A 13881-nucleotide genomic window follows, 5' to 3' on the forward strand; every position below is an offset into this window, starting at 1 on the left:
CCCATGTCTATTCCTGGGCCTATAGAATCTTATCCACATGAATGCAACATCAAGAAAATGGTTGCACATTTACTGTCAGACATGTGATTAGCAATCCCTAACTTTCTTCCTTACATTTGAATACCTTCTTTTTACATTGTTGTGGATGGCATCGAGTATAAAGGCTTCAGTCAAATCCTTAAGAGAGAAATGCATAAATAGCAAACATGGAGGCCATATGATTAAAGGGTAACTACTCTGTAGATTGGCTTTTTTATCTTCATTGTCACATTGATTATGTGTAGGGTGAAAAGTATACAGATTATGTTAATTAAAAAAATAATTAGCTCATCTAAAGCAAGTATATTGAAAAGAAATAGTGAGGAAATGAATAGAGGAAAGCAGTTAAATTGTAAATTAGGGTGTGATTGCAAATGACCAATGTTGATTTTAAGTGATGACCCAAAATTATTGACCTGAATCGTTTATATCACCAACAACAACTTGCATTTGCATAGCACCTTTAATGTAGTAAAATGCCCCAGGGCTCTTAGCAGAAGCATTATCAGACACTATTTGTGATATTAAGAACAGTTGAACGAGTGCGCATAATGGGTGGATTGGAGAAGGCAGCACAAGCATTAATCCTGGGATGAGGAATGAAAGGTGGATAATGGGATGGATTGCTGGAGCAGGTGATGTAAACCAGATGGGGAAAAGTTTGTGCAGGGAGTTGAAATTGAGTGCAACTCTCGTGACATTAGTTCAGTAATGTACACTGGAGCTAAATAAGCACAGAGACAATGACTCTGGAACTTTGCACAGGAGGCGACTCAAACTGTGGATGTCATTATGAGCTTGTATCCATGGTGGGCAAAGGCAGGAAAGCAGATGAGATTTAATTTATGAAACAGAGCTCAAACTCCTTCCATGTGGAATCAAAGATGAGGATGAAAAGTGCAGGGCAGAGAGATCAGAGGAGGTGGTTAGCAGAGGTGAACAGGAGCTATAGTTGGCTCTAAGTTTTCCAAGCAAATAATACAAAAGTTATTTTCTATTCATAGTTTTCACCTAATGTCACAGTCCCATTTAAAAATAACTGGAAAAGAATTGAAAATTCCAAAACTGAACCGATGACATCTTTTGGCATATATAATTGCTCAAATTGGGAAAGTTCAGTTATAAATTCTCAGAAATAAATCCTGTCAGTGTCAGACTTCCACTTTCCACTTCCCCATGATCTGGTTTTGCATTGAACCTTTCACAGGCTGACTCTATACAAACATCGATACAATTGTTCTAGATATGATCAAAAAAGTCTGGTAAATGAAAAGCGCATTATAACAAGAACGACATGCTAATAATTAAGTAAACTTAAATGGAGGTCAACACAGAGCCTGAAGGCAGCCAGATGAGTCCATGTGCAAAGAATCAATGCTTCTGCTTGTATCTGATGTTGCTATATTAGGTTTACAATTCTTTCACAGCTTTGAAAAAAATGAAATAACTGATTCTTTACATTCTCCTAAAATCATTCTTTCATGGATTTTCTCAGTGCCAATTAAGGCTCTAACAGGCTGCATCATCACAGAGAAATTGGTACGTGGGTGTTCACCTGTAATTCTCTCTGTTCCACTGTCTTCACTGTGCAATCAGGAGAGGCAGTGAATTAGGCCACACTGCTTCTCACAGGAAGGGAGGGAAAATCAGAGGGAAAATCATTGTATAGCACTTCCATGCACCTCCTGGCACCTGGAGGCAGAGAATTAGTAGCAGCTTGTCACTCAGTGGGATAATGTTGCGTGATGGAGGAGACCTGAAAAAGAAAGAAGGGGAAAATAAAGGTTTTATAAGAGCAAAAAAGCCATAATTTCAACTATGCGACAGTAATTTAAACAGTGACAGGAATATTGTAAATCTCTTCAGTCCCAATGTAATGCAGAGATATATGGACGACTAAGTTATGACTGGAAAAAATTGACCATGAATGCTTGGAGCAGGATTAACAGAGCTTTCCTTGTTCCTTAGACTCTAAAAATTCCAGTTATTTTGTTACATACCAATACAGTGTCACAAAATTTAGGTAACCTGCCTACCACATTACTGCTCTAGAGTGAAACCTGCAGACACAAACTTCCACCCACAGTCATGAGCTAATTAGAAGGTATTTCTGGTGCTTTTGATGATGCTGTACCAGAGTTATGACAGGGTGCCAGATTGGAATGGCCTTGTATAGGAAATTTAAAGCAACACCTCCTTCTAGATCACAAGATGTAAATGCAATGAAACACAATTTTTAAGTGTCGCTCAACAGCATTGATAACTGCTGTAAGATACAAAATCTGTTGATGAGATGAGTTGATATGTTTAAATATTTTTTTTAAATGGAAATGGCAACCCTAACAACTGTCATAGGTCTTCAGATTTTCCGAAAGTACCAATTTTCCATACAATTGAGGACATTGGAAATTTTGGAACTCCTGCTATCGAATCAAATTGGCAACTACTAATCCGCTGCCATTTGAAAAAGATCAATGATCAACATGAAAGTTTCACATATATATGGCATATGACAGGTTGAATCATCCCGTTCCAGTGGAGGTGAGCTTGAAGGCTGGCCAGGGGGAAATTTAGATATGAGGGTGTCAGGTCATGGGCCTGACATCTGGACCACCTTGTGGCCACCCAGCCTGGCAACAGTGGGCAGGAAATTTGAATAATTAAGTGCCCATCTGCGGGCTGATTGGCCACGTCACTGGGATCTTCACAACGACGGATGGACCTCCCGCTGAGGCAAGAGCTGGAGGTGGCTTCCCAGCAGCTAGTTGGATGGGTGGAGGAGGTGGAGGTTGGGGGGCAGGAACCATGGGCCTTCTGTTCTACACCCTGCCACCCCGCCCCCCCGCCCCCCCCCCCCCCCACCCCCCGCAACAAACCCCCAACCCCCCCTCTCCCATCAGGACAGCACAGATCAGCGGGCTATAACTATGGTTTTTCGGCATCCCATGAAGGAGCCGCTACCTCCACAGGTGTGGCCTGGTAGCAGTGGCCAGCCTTTTATTTTTTAATTCAAACCTCTTCAGAGGGCACCTTAAGATGGAGGCACCCTCACAGTCCCTATTCAGCAAAGGCAGTTCCTAGCTCTGCCGGTGGGGCTTGCATCCTTCTGAGGCAGAAGATCCTCTGATTGGGCCTGCAGCTTCAGGAAACCACCCACCTTCCTTACTTGGACAGTGCTCACAGAGACAGCCTCTTAATTGGCTGCCTCTGGAAGATCTCCCAGGCGTGTGCGCTGAGAGCAAGTGTGGGGTCAGGATTCAGAAATAGTCCTGACCCCACAAAGTGCTTAAGATTCCGCCCAATGTGGCAATGACATCGAAGCAATGTCAGCATAACCTAGCTCAACAACTTGGAATGACCGTTTGGCAGAAAAATCCAAACTGCTTTAACTTTCGTTTCCACAAATAGAGTGGTGGCATTCATGGAAATCGTTTCCATGTCTGGAGCTATTATCTCCATCTCTCACCTCTCCTTGCTCAGTTTTAGCACAATTGCACACTGTTTTCTTCTCAATATAATGAAGGTAATTTTATCCTTTTGCTTATAAACCCTGACACCAGGATAATAACTCATCTGATTCACTTTTGCTTCAGTATTTACACATGTTGTTCCTTGTGATCTTCCTCAGGGACATTAATTCCAGAACCAATTTGGTCCGTTGCCAGATTACAAAAACCTTTAAATCCTGCTTTGAGTGAATCTAAATTGAATACACGGTGGAGGACTTCAGTCACAGATTGCAATTCTCTGAAACAAAATTGATCTGCTTCACAATAAGCAACTAAATTGTTAATTTTGGAAATGTACAGGCAACAGCAAAGCCAATTTGTTGCTGTTCCATTTCATTTTGTTGATTTCATTGCATTTGAGCTCTAGATAGACTCAATATTTCTTAAGTGCTCTGTGCGTGTCAAGGCCTCTCTGTGATCTGTTTTCATATCCAGGGTCATTAACAGCCCTGGTGCAGGTCCATTTCCTGATAGGGCCTTGATTTGGGGAACAAAAATGCAAGCACAGTTCAGGCCACTGACCTCAAAGCCTGTAGATGTGGTGGGAAATAAACAGGAAGAATCCCACTTACACTGGGGATCCTCCAGCTCATTGTTGGCCCATTATCAGAAGCTCTGATCTGGGGTGGCATCCAATAGAATTTGCACACCCCAACCTCTTGGAGTGACCCTACATTTGGGCACCTAATGGATGTAGCTGCTGGAAATTGAGCTAGGAGACTACTTGCCTTAGAGGGGGTACAAAGAATGTTCAATAGGTTGATTCCTTTGATTCAGGGCTGTCCTATGAGTAGAATAGGCTTTTATGAATGAGAGGTGATCTTAATTGCTGTGACCCCTGTGGAGACCAATAACTTTCTAAAAGAAGTTGGAACTTCTGGTTAATAGCTGAAAGAACAACACGTCAATATTTCAAATTTTGAGATGTTTACTGTAACATATGACTAAAAACATGATTAATTAAACACTATTTTTGCAAGGCCCAATCAGGAGATGTAAAGTATAAGGTCACTTATACTTTAAATTACAGAAAGGAACATTCCCCTTTTATACTTACCACATCTTGCACTCTTCACAGAAATACAGTCCTTATAGCAAACAGTCCATAGTTGCTCCCTCTCCCGATGGGTTTATGTTTCCCCATTTTGCCGAGAAGTAACTTCAAATGACTGCCTCCAGGAACTTCCATTAGTTTCTGGAGAGTTTCCTAAATCCACTACCAGCTATAAAGCCCGTTCCAATGATTCTCCCTCTCAGGCCATGCAGGACAAAAAAATACAGGAATTCTTAGATGGTGGTGGGATGCATCTCCTCAACAAGAGACTGTTTCCTTCCCTCATCGAGCTGTGATAGTTCACAAGACCAAGCAGCTCTTCTTTCTGCTGACCACACAAAACTGCTCTCTTTTGTGATATTCATTGATTTGTAGGGAAGCCTATAACCTGATCTCAAAAATGGTTTTCTCTGCACTCTTCCCCATGTCAATATAAAACACCCTTGCATCTGGGGGAAATGCTGGTTAGTTATTCTTGACTCTAACTTTCATTCATCTTAGAGATAAATGGACGGCTTATGGCATAACTGTTTCCAATCTGATACTTTTAACACCTTCCTAGGACTTTGGGAGACTGATTTAGTATGTCCTCTACTCCAAACATGGTGAAATGTATGTAAGATTCTTAAAGGGCTTGACAGTCTAGATGCTGAGAGGAAGGTTTTGTTTTTCTGTTGTTCATGGGATGCAAGCATCACTGACAAGGCCAGAATTTACTGCCCATCCATCCTTAAGGAGGTGGTGGTGAGCCACTTTCTTGTGCCATTAGAGTCCAATTGCTGTTAGGAAGGGAGTTCCAAGATTTTGACTCAGTGACAGTGAACAAAATATTTCCAAGTCAGGATGGAATGTGACATGGAGAGGAATTTTCAAGTGGTGGTGGACGGTGTTCCTATGTGCCTGTTGCCGTTGTCCTTCTAGATGCAGAGGTTGCAGTTTTCCCCTGGCTGTAGAATCTAAATTAAACCAGGGGCTAAGTCTCAGGCTAAGGGGTTGGTCATTTAGGACTGAGAAAAGGAGAAATTTCATAATTCAGAGGGTTGTGAGTCTTCGGAGTTTTCTATCCCAGAGAGTTGTGGATGCTCTGCCATGGCGATCACTCAGATTGACAGATGTTTGGATATTAAAAGAATCAGGGATACAGCGATAGGGCGAGTAGTTGAGTTAGAAGATCAGTCATGATCTTATTGCATGGGGGAGCAGACTTGAGGTGCCATAAGGCCCGCTCCTGCTCCTTTTCCTTATTGCACCTCATTACGCTAGCATTGGCCAAACTATTTTAGGTGCATGGCCTGTCCTGCCCATTTGGAAAACCTTCACACATTCTAGAATTAGGTAAAGAGGGTCAAAGATTAGCATCACCCATCAAACCTGGCTTTTCCCATATATTCCTACCTGGCCTCCTACATTCTGTAATTCTCTGTAATTTTGAGATTATCTAAAACTCTGCTGCCTATGTCCTTACTTGCACCAATTCCCTTTCCCTTATCAATCTTGTGATTGTTGACCTACATGGGCACCCAGTCAACAAATGCCTTGATTTTAAAATTCTCATCCTTGTTTTCAAATCTCTTCATGGTCTCGCCTCTCCCTGTCTCTGTAATCTCAACCAGCCCCTCAAAACCCTGCACTTATTTGATTTGACCTGTTCTGAATCCCTGATTTTAGTTCACCCACTGTTAGTGACCATGCCATCAGTTGCCTAGGCCCTAAGCTTTGAAATTCCCTCCCTAAATCTCTCACTCTCCCTACTTCTCTTTCTTCCTTCAAGACACTCTGGAGGAATGATAGCAAAGTGGCAATAGACTAGTAATCCATAGGCCTGGACTAACGCTCCAAATCCCACCATGGCAGCTGAGGGAATATAAATGTATTAGTTAATAAATCTGAAATATAAAGCTAGCCTCAGTATCAATGATTGTGCAACTACCAGATTGTTGGAAAAACCCACCTGGTTCACTAATATCCTTCAGGGAAGGAAATCTGTCATCCTTACCTGATCTGGCCTACCTGTAACTCCAGACCCACAGCAATTTGGTTGATTGCCCTCTAAAATGGCCCAGCAATTAACTCAGTTGTATCAAACCGCTGCAAAAAAGTAAAATAGGTTCCCTTCCAATCAGATGCGCCTTCTTAAGATATCATTTTTTTTTTAGCTTCTAGGGGAGCTTCCAATTTGAAGCACCCTTGTGTTCTCAGAGCTGCCTCGAAGCGCTTACCTCTCCTGGTGATCCCGACCCAAGTCCCCCCTATGTTGCCAACACTCCACTTCCAACACCATCTCCATTGCGCTGAGAAATTTAACACCAAAGCTCTATAGCTAATTCAGAACAAAGAAAGCCAGCTTCTATGTTTTACAGGTCAATCAATAATCATGCCTATATATATAATGGTACAAAAACCAATAATTCTTTAACAATAAAGAATTTAAAAGGCATTAGAATTTGGTGCTATCTTAAAGGAGCTCATCATCCATTAGAAATAGGTTGGGATTTTCCTGTCCCGTGCATGGCAGGACCTGCCTTGGGGGGGATGCTCCAGGCCAACCAAAAGTCCTCTTGGTGGGACTGGAAAATCCCGGCAGTGGGCAGGGCTGGAAAATCCCAGCCTATGTCTAATATAGAGACTTTCGCTTCCAACCTTACTCTGAAAACAAACTTTGCATAGTCTTCCTCACTGTTAACTCATTCTTCTTTTCAGCCTCCAAATCGCTCACGTTACAATGAGATTAATAATAACATAACAAGATCCCTAGTGACTGGCTCACCTCTTTTGTGTTTTAGATTGGCCTGACAAGTTTCATTTTCAAATCTGCCAATTCATTCTGCAAATAAGTCCATGAACTCAAAATTACCAAAGCATTATGTCTCCCCATTGGCCCTCAATCTAGGGGGACATTTTAACTCTTCATTGGGATAACCACCAATTAAATATTAAGGAAACCTCCATCGAATTTACACTTGGGGGGAAAAGTTTTTACCCTGCCTCCTCTTGCTGCCCTTAGTAACCAGACAACTGTTCCCAGTCACAACACAACCTAGGGCGGGATTTTCCGGGCCCGCCCACCATCGGGATCATCCGGTCCCGCCAAAAGTCAGCGGACTTTCCACTGGCCTGCCACATCCCACGCAGTGGGTCCCACCAGTGACAGGGCTGGAAAATCCTGGCCCTTGTTTACTGTCAACTTTCCTGACGATCGACTTTCTCTGTTTATAAACATCTACAGTCAAGTTACTTTGCCTCAGTACCATTCTTTGCACCAGTTAAAGAGATCCCTGATCTTTATTTTGATATTCATCTGTGGCCTGTCCAATTTTCCATTGATAAACCAGTCAATGAGAAGTGAACAACCGCCTGGTCCATTTACCTTCAGCTGAATACATGAACAGCCTAATTGAGCCCTGGGATTCTTTGGGCTTCTCCCACTTGTATTGTTTCACTGGGGATTCTGAAAGACTCCAGCTGAAATTCTAGGAGAGCAGGAAAACCCCCCTGGAATTTCAGGCTCTTATATTCCAAGCTTGTTTGTGCTAACATAGACTTCACACATTTTAAAAATTTCCCACCTAAACAAATCTTTATCATTACCCCTTTAGCTATGACATACTTTGACTGAAAGCTCTAGACACAAGCGTTTAAGGCAATTTTCTCTGTGCAGTGAAAGCAACATGATACCCTTCAGACCTTGAGGTTAATTTGGATTGATATGTTCCTGTCAGCATTCATGATACACCACGGCCCAATATACCTCAGGTTCTAATCCCAATCATCACACCCGCCCCCCCACAAAGTTTGTGGAGTCGATGGGCAGAGTTATGATTTGCATGAAGCCACTGGGTACCCTTGTCACACTATGATCGCATCTTGGTTGCTGACTAGCCTCCTGACTACCAGAAACTCCAGCTCCTGGCTGCTCTCTGGTAGGAAGTTGCCACCTTACCTCCACAGTTCAACCCTCCCCTATCCCCACAGTGCGTTAACTATTTAATTGTCCTCTTCTTTGCTATCTTGGCCACTTCCTTGGCCCATTACTCCCCCTCTTCCTGATAGAATCATAGAATCATAAAATGGTCATAAAACAGACGGAGGCCATTTGGCCCATCATGCCCATGCTGGCTCTCTGCGAGAGCAACTCAATTAGTCTCACTCCCCCCTGCCTATTCCCTACAGCCCTGAAAACCTTTTCTCTTCAAATAATTATCCAATTCCATTTTCAAACTCATGATTGAATCTCAGGCAGTGCATCCTAGATCCTAACCATTCACTGCATGAAAAGGCTTTTCCCCTTGTCACGACCAGGTGAGAAGGGATGAACTGGCTTCCCTCTATTCAGCCTTCTCAGTTGGTTGCAACAAAAGTTTTAAGTTTCTTTTTCACGAGGATATGACTTTTCCGAATCCAAATGTGTTTAACTGTTTAAACTGTGAGCAATAAGGAGCCAATCAAACAAGGTTTTCTTGAGTTAAAGAAAGAGCTAATTTATTAACCACTAAGCCCGAGAGAAAAAATAATAAAAACATGGGGCAGGACTTTCTGCCTGTTGAGCAGGTGATGCGGGAGTGGGCACAGGCGGGCATGGACCCGATCGCCGCCAGCGACCGTGCTGCCATTTTATGCGGGCGGGCCAATTAAAGCCTGCCCAGTGTGAATCGCGGCTCCCGAGGACAGCAGGAGTGGGCAGGCGGCGATGGGACTGCACTGCAATGGCCATCAGGTCCAATGGTGGCCCTGTTTTAAAAAGTTGCTACAGCCTTTCAAAGGCTCCGAATCATGGCCAGCGGAAGGGCTCCCCAGAGCGCCGCTGGTAAGCAGGCCAGTCAGGAGGGTAGGGCGGGATGCGCTGTGCCCCTCGTTTTTCCGATGATTACCTTGCTGCCCTCCTCGAGGAGGTGGCAGCACGGCGGGAAGTCCCGGTACCCCAGGACGGGAGGTGGAGGACACCCCAAATGACCAAACGCGCCTGGGAGGAGGTTGCGGAGGTGGTGAGCTCCTGTGACGTGGTGCGGTGCACCTGAATCCAGTGTTGCAAGCGCTTCAATGACCTGTTGCACTCAGGAAGGGTGAGTACCATGTTGGCATTTGTCACTTAACCCAGCAGGTAGGCTTCCCCCCCCAGTCTGAGTGCAGTGACTGCATTGAATCATTGACAGCATGTGTCCTTCGCTGGGGGGGCCAGCACATGTTGCCCATGCCGAGGTCACCCTTAGAGGGTGTTGAAGAGATGAGTTCTGCCTCCATAGCATGTGGTACACTGAGACCCACTATAATTTTATGGGGGCAACCTGGAGGAGCTGCACCTGGACGCAGTGCTGGAACTCCAGGACATGTCAAAGTCAGGGTGATGACATACTGGGAGGGGAGCTTCAAGGTGGCATTGGCACTGATCGATCTGCTGTCCTCTGCGCGCCATGTGTTTGTGCCCCCTTGCTATGGAAGGTTAGACTGTGTGGTGCCTAATGTGATGTTGGCAGCATTTGGCCAAGGGGGTGGGGGGAAGGGTGGGGAACAGGCGTAGCATCTTTGTGTGAGTGTTCGGCAGCAGCGGGGTGAGAAGACACTGGAGCCCTGCAATGTCTCACTCTGGTTGGGGTGGGTCGTCCATGAAGAGAGTCCAGGTACAATTAGCACTAATCGATGCTCTTCTCTCCTTTTCAGGAGAAGAAGGCACATGATGCAGCCGAGCGGGTGAGGACTGGCGGTGGGCTGGCACAGTTAGTGATTCTCAGCTGCTTTGAGGAGGAGGCCCTAGATTTGGAGAGGCACCATGCACCCAGGTCCACCGATGTCAGTGAGGCTGGGGTGCCAGGGGCAGGTATGTTTGCCCAGCAGTGAGGTCACCATTGTTCTCCCAGCAGCCATGGCAGTGATGAATGTTCAGTGATTGAAGTTTGTAACATGGCTTGACCATTGCTTATGGAAGGATGAGCGCATAATGATCCGGGGGACAGGGATGCACATTGACATTGTCTCCACATTAACTGATCCAATGTCATTGTTCTTCCTTTCAGCATCAGCGGAGCAGGGCCAGGAGGAGGAGCAGCAGAGGCCTCCTCTCACACCTGAGGGCCCTGAAGTCTCACCAGCGTCACACCATCTCTGCCAGGCAGGCACCAGCGCAGATACTAGCACCTCGGTGGGAATTAGAACATTGGTAGTGTCCCGGGGCACAGCGGTGCGGGCACTTCACAGTCGCTGGAGCAGCTGACAGAGACAGAGAGTGCCCATGCCGCCAGCGGTTGGAGGACTACAGGGGACCAGGCACATGCTCAGTCAGTGCCTGATGATGTGCCTCTGGAGTCGTCCACGATGCAGCAAACGCAGGAAATGCGGCCGGGTGTGTGGGAGCATCTGGGGGAGATGAGGCTATGCTTGGCTTGGTGTCCATGGTGGAGGACTCTATGCAGACTATTGCCGAAGCAATAAGCCTCCTGTCCAAGCGCCATGCGTCCTCCATGGAGAGAGTGACGACTCTTGTGGAGAGGCTCCTCCAGGAGACCCATTAGGGCTTTTTGCGGATGCATTTGGACAAGCAAGCCTTCACATTGGCATTGACCTCAGCTGGTCATTGCTAATGTGGGAGATGGTCTAGGCACCAAGTTTCCCAGCTCAGTGCCCATCCATCCACGGTGAGCAGGGAGGTCCAAAGCGATTTCATGTCAGCGCAACAGCTGCCTGTTGTCTCTGCGGGCTCCTCTCAGTGCGCTCCGGATGAGGGCAGCAGCTCCTCTGCCCCTCTACCAGTGACCATTGCATCCGATGAGGCTGCGACGACTGGGGAGATGCCAGCTGTGGAACTGGCAGCTCCCTCCCAGACGGGGCCAGCACAAGCTCCACGGGCCAGAGGACAACCGCCAAGGTCATCGAGGCCAACAGGACAGCAGAGACAGCAGGCTGTCTCAGACACCGCTCCCAGCGAGGGGTCAGAACCAAGACGTAGCACCTGAAAATGTAAACATAAGGCACCTTAGGCACACCACGGGTTTATCACTGGTGCTTTTGTGTTGGCCGCAATGAGGTCTTTATGAGTTGGTGTGATGTTTAACACTTTTGTCATTTTGTTTTCTTAAGTCCCTTTTGTTATACCGTTAAATTCAGTCGTGTCACCATGGCTGAGGGTGCCTCTTTTCTTCTGCAGGTGGATGGCTTCCAATAATGTTATCAGTGATTTGTGGGATATTCAGCTTTATTAACAAGGCCCTCAGTTAATGTTCCTATCCAGGCAGATTTTGCACTCAGGTATCAAGTATGGAACCTGCAGCCCGGGCTTGTCCTGGAGGTCCATATGTGGTGTGCTAGCTGAAGGTTGGATTATAGCCTCCCGGGTGTCCCTGCCTCCCTGGAGCATGCCCGGATCAGTGTCTAACCCCTCAGCATTTCCCTGTGCGCGCTCATCCTCGGACTCACTGCTGGACTCATCGTGTGCAGCTGCAGCCACTGCGTCAACGTCTTCATTGTCCACTATGTCCCCCTTTCCAGCGCAAGATTGTGGAGAGCGCAGCATGCAACCACTATCACCGACACACGATCTGGGGGGCACTGGAGTGTGCCACCTGAACCGTCCAGGCATCAGAAGTGCATCTTGAGAAGACCGATGGTTCTCTCCACCACAGCCCTTGTGGAGGCGTGGCTCCTATTGTACTGCTGCTCAGCTTCTGTTCTTGGATGGCGGAGAGGCGTCATGAGCCACCTTCTGAGGGGATAGCCCTTGTCACCCAGCAGCCATCCATCAAGCCGGGCTGGAGCACTGAAGAGCCCCGGCACCTGGGAGTGTCTGAGGATGTAGGCATTGTGGGAGCTGCCTGGGTACCTTGCACAGACTTGTAGAATCAGCATCCTGTGATCACACACTATCTGCACGTTCATGGAGTGGAAGCCCTTCCTGTTGATGAAGGCACCGGGCTCACCTGCTGGTGCCTTGATGGCCACATGTGTACAGTCTATTGCACCCTGGACACGGGGGAAGCCAGCAATGAGTGTGAAGCCTCCAGCTCGCAGTGTCTGGCTTGCCTGGTCCCAACGGTAGTGGATGAAGGTCAATGCACGCCTGAACAGAGCATCTGTAAGCTACTTGACACAAGTGTGGACAGCTGATTGGGAGACACTGTGATGATCACTCACCGACCCCTGGAAGGAGCCAGAGGCATGGAAGTTGAGGGCAGCTGTGACCTTCAGAGTCGCTGGCATGGGGTGTCCACCCACACAGTTCGCGAAGATCTCAGGCCCTATCATCTGACAGATATAGTTGACTGTCTCCCTTGAGAGATGGAGCCTCCTTTGGCACTGCACCTCAGACATATTGAAGTCGCTGCTTCGCCGCCTATATACCCTGGCTGCAGGATAGTGGCTTTTTCTGCAGCTCCTTCCACCTTGGACTCCCCTGGAGGCTGAACGTGCACTCCTGGCCTCCTCCCCCTTCTAGCCCTTCCTTCCACCTCAGAGGAGGTGCCTCAAGTGGAGAGTTCAGCTCCCATTCCCAGGATAAGGGAAGGCTTCCTGAAACATGCAGGCCCAAAAGAGATTCCTTACTGCAGAGTGCTGACCTGAAGATTGTGAGTTCAGACCAAGCAGCTGGTATGCGTTTTGAAGTATTGCAGATCACACAGGCAAGTATTAGTAACTTTGAAACATCAATATTTGACAGAGCACACTCACGACCTCACTGAAGCCCTCTTACACCGCCCATGGATGAGGTTTCTACAAATGTGTCCTACCTGCCTGCTCGTTGCGCCCATACGCCGACCCGAAGATTGCACAGGTGCCGAAAACTCACCGTCGATTGGCGCCTCAAGGGCCTTAAGTGGCCTGTTAATTAAAGGTGGCCGTGCATTGGCCCTCCCCTGCACGCCAACAGGAAAATTCTGCCCATGACGTCACACACACACAAACACACACAAACACACGCGGGTATCAGAAAAAAGGGAAGTTAGAGTCCAATAAAAAAATGTTAAAATAATAAATGGTTATGTGACCTTCGATTGTCCTTGAGGCATTGGTTTGTAAACATTATGGCTGATTTGGATTAGCTTGTTTTGTGAATGCGGTCAGATGTAGAGGATATTGCAATTATTATGAAATTTCGGTTCGCTTAAGGTTGTCTTCTGAACCAAGGAGTACACTTGTCCCAAAAGAGAGAGAGAGATCAGCTTTCAGCCTGTTTCCTCTGCTGATGACTTTCTTGCAATCTCTCTGCAGTGTCTACAGCCTGGCCTTTATACTTAACACATTGTATATTTCCTATCGCTGGCTCTCTATCCAGCTCTGCTTGTCCCCCCCCCCCTC

General features: G+C 46.6%; 1 long non-coding RNA gene across 1 annotated transcript; it reads right to left on the minus strand.

The window, feature by feature from the left end:
- Positions 1-483: 483 nt before the first annotated feature.
- LOC144686309 (uncharacterized) lies at positions 484-13496 on the minus strand. Its single transcript, XR_013577897.1, has 2 exons — positions 13314-13496; positions 484-1795 (listed from the first exon to the last, which is right to left on the minus strand). It is a non-coding gene; the product is annotated as an uncharacterized LOC144686309 (long non-coding RNA).
- Positions 13497-13881: the final 385 nt, after the last annotated feature.

Source organism: Cetorhinus maximus, chromosome 11, assembly GCF_964194155.1.
Source record: "Cetorhinus maximus chromosome 11, sCetMax3.hap1.1, whole genome shotgun sequence".
Classification (NCBI taxonomy): domain Eukaryota; kingdom Metazoa; phylum Chordata; class Chondrichthyes; order Lamniformes; family Cetorhinidae; genus Cetorhinus; species Cetorhinus maximus.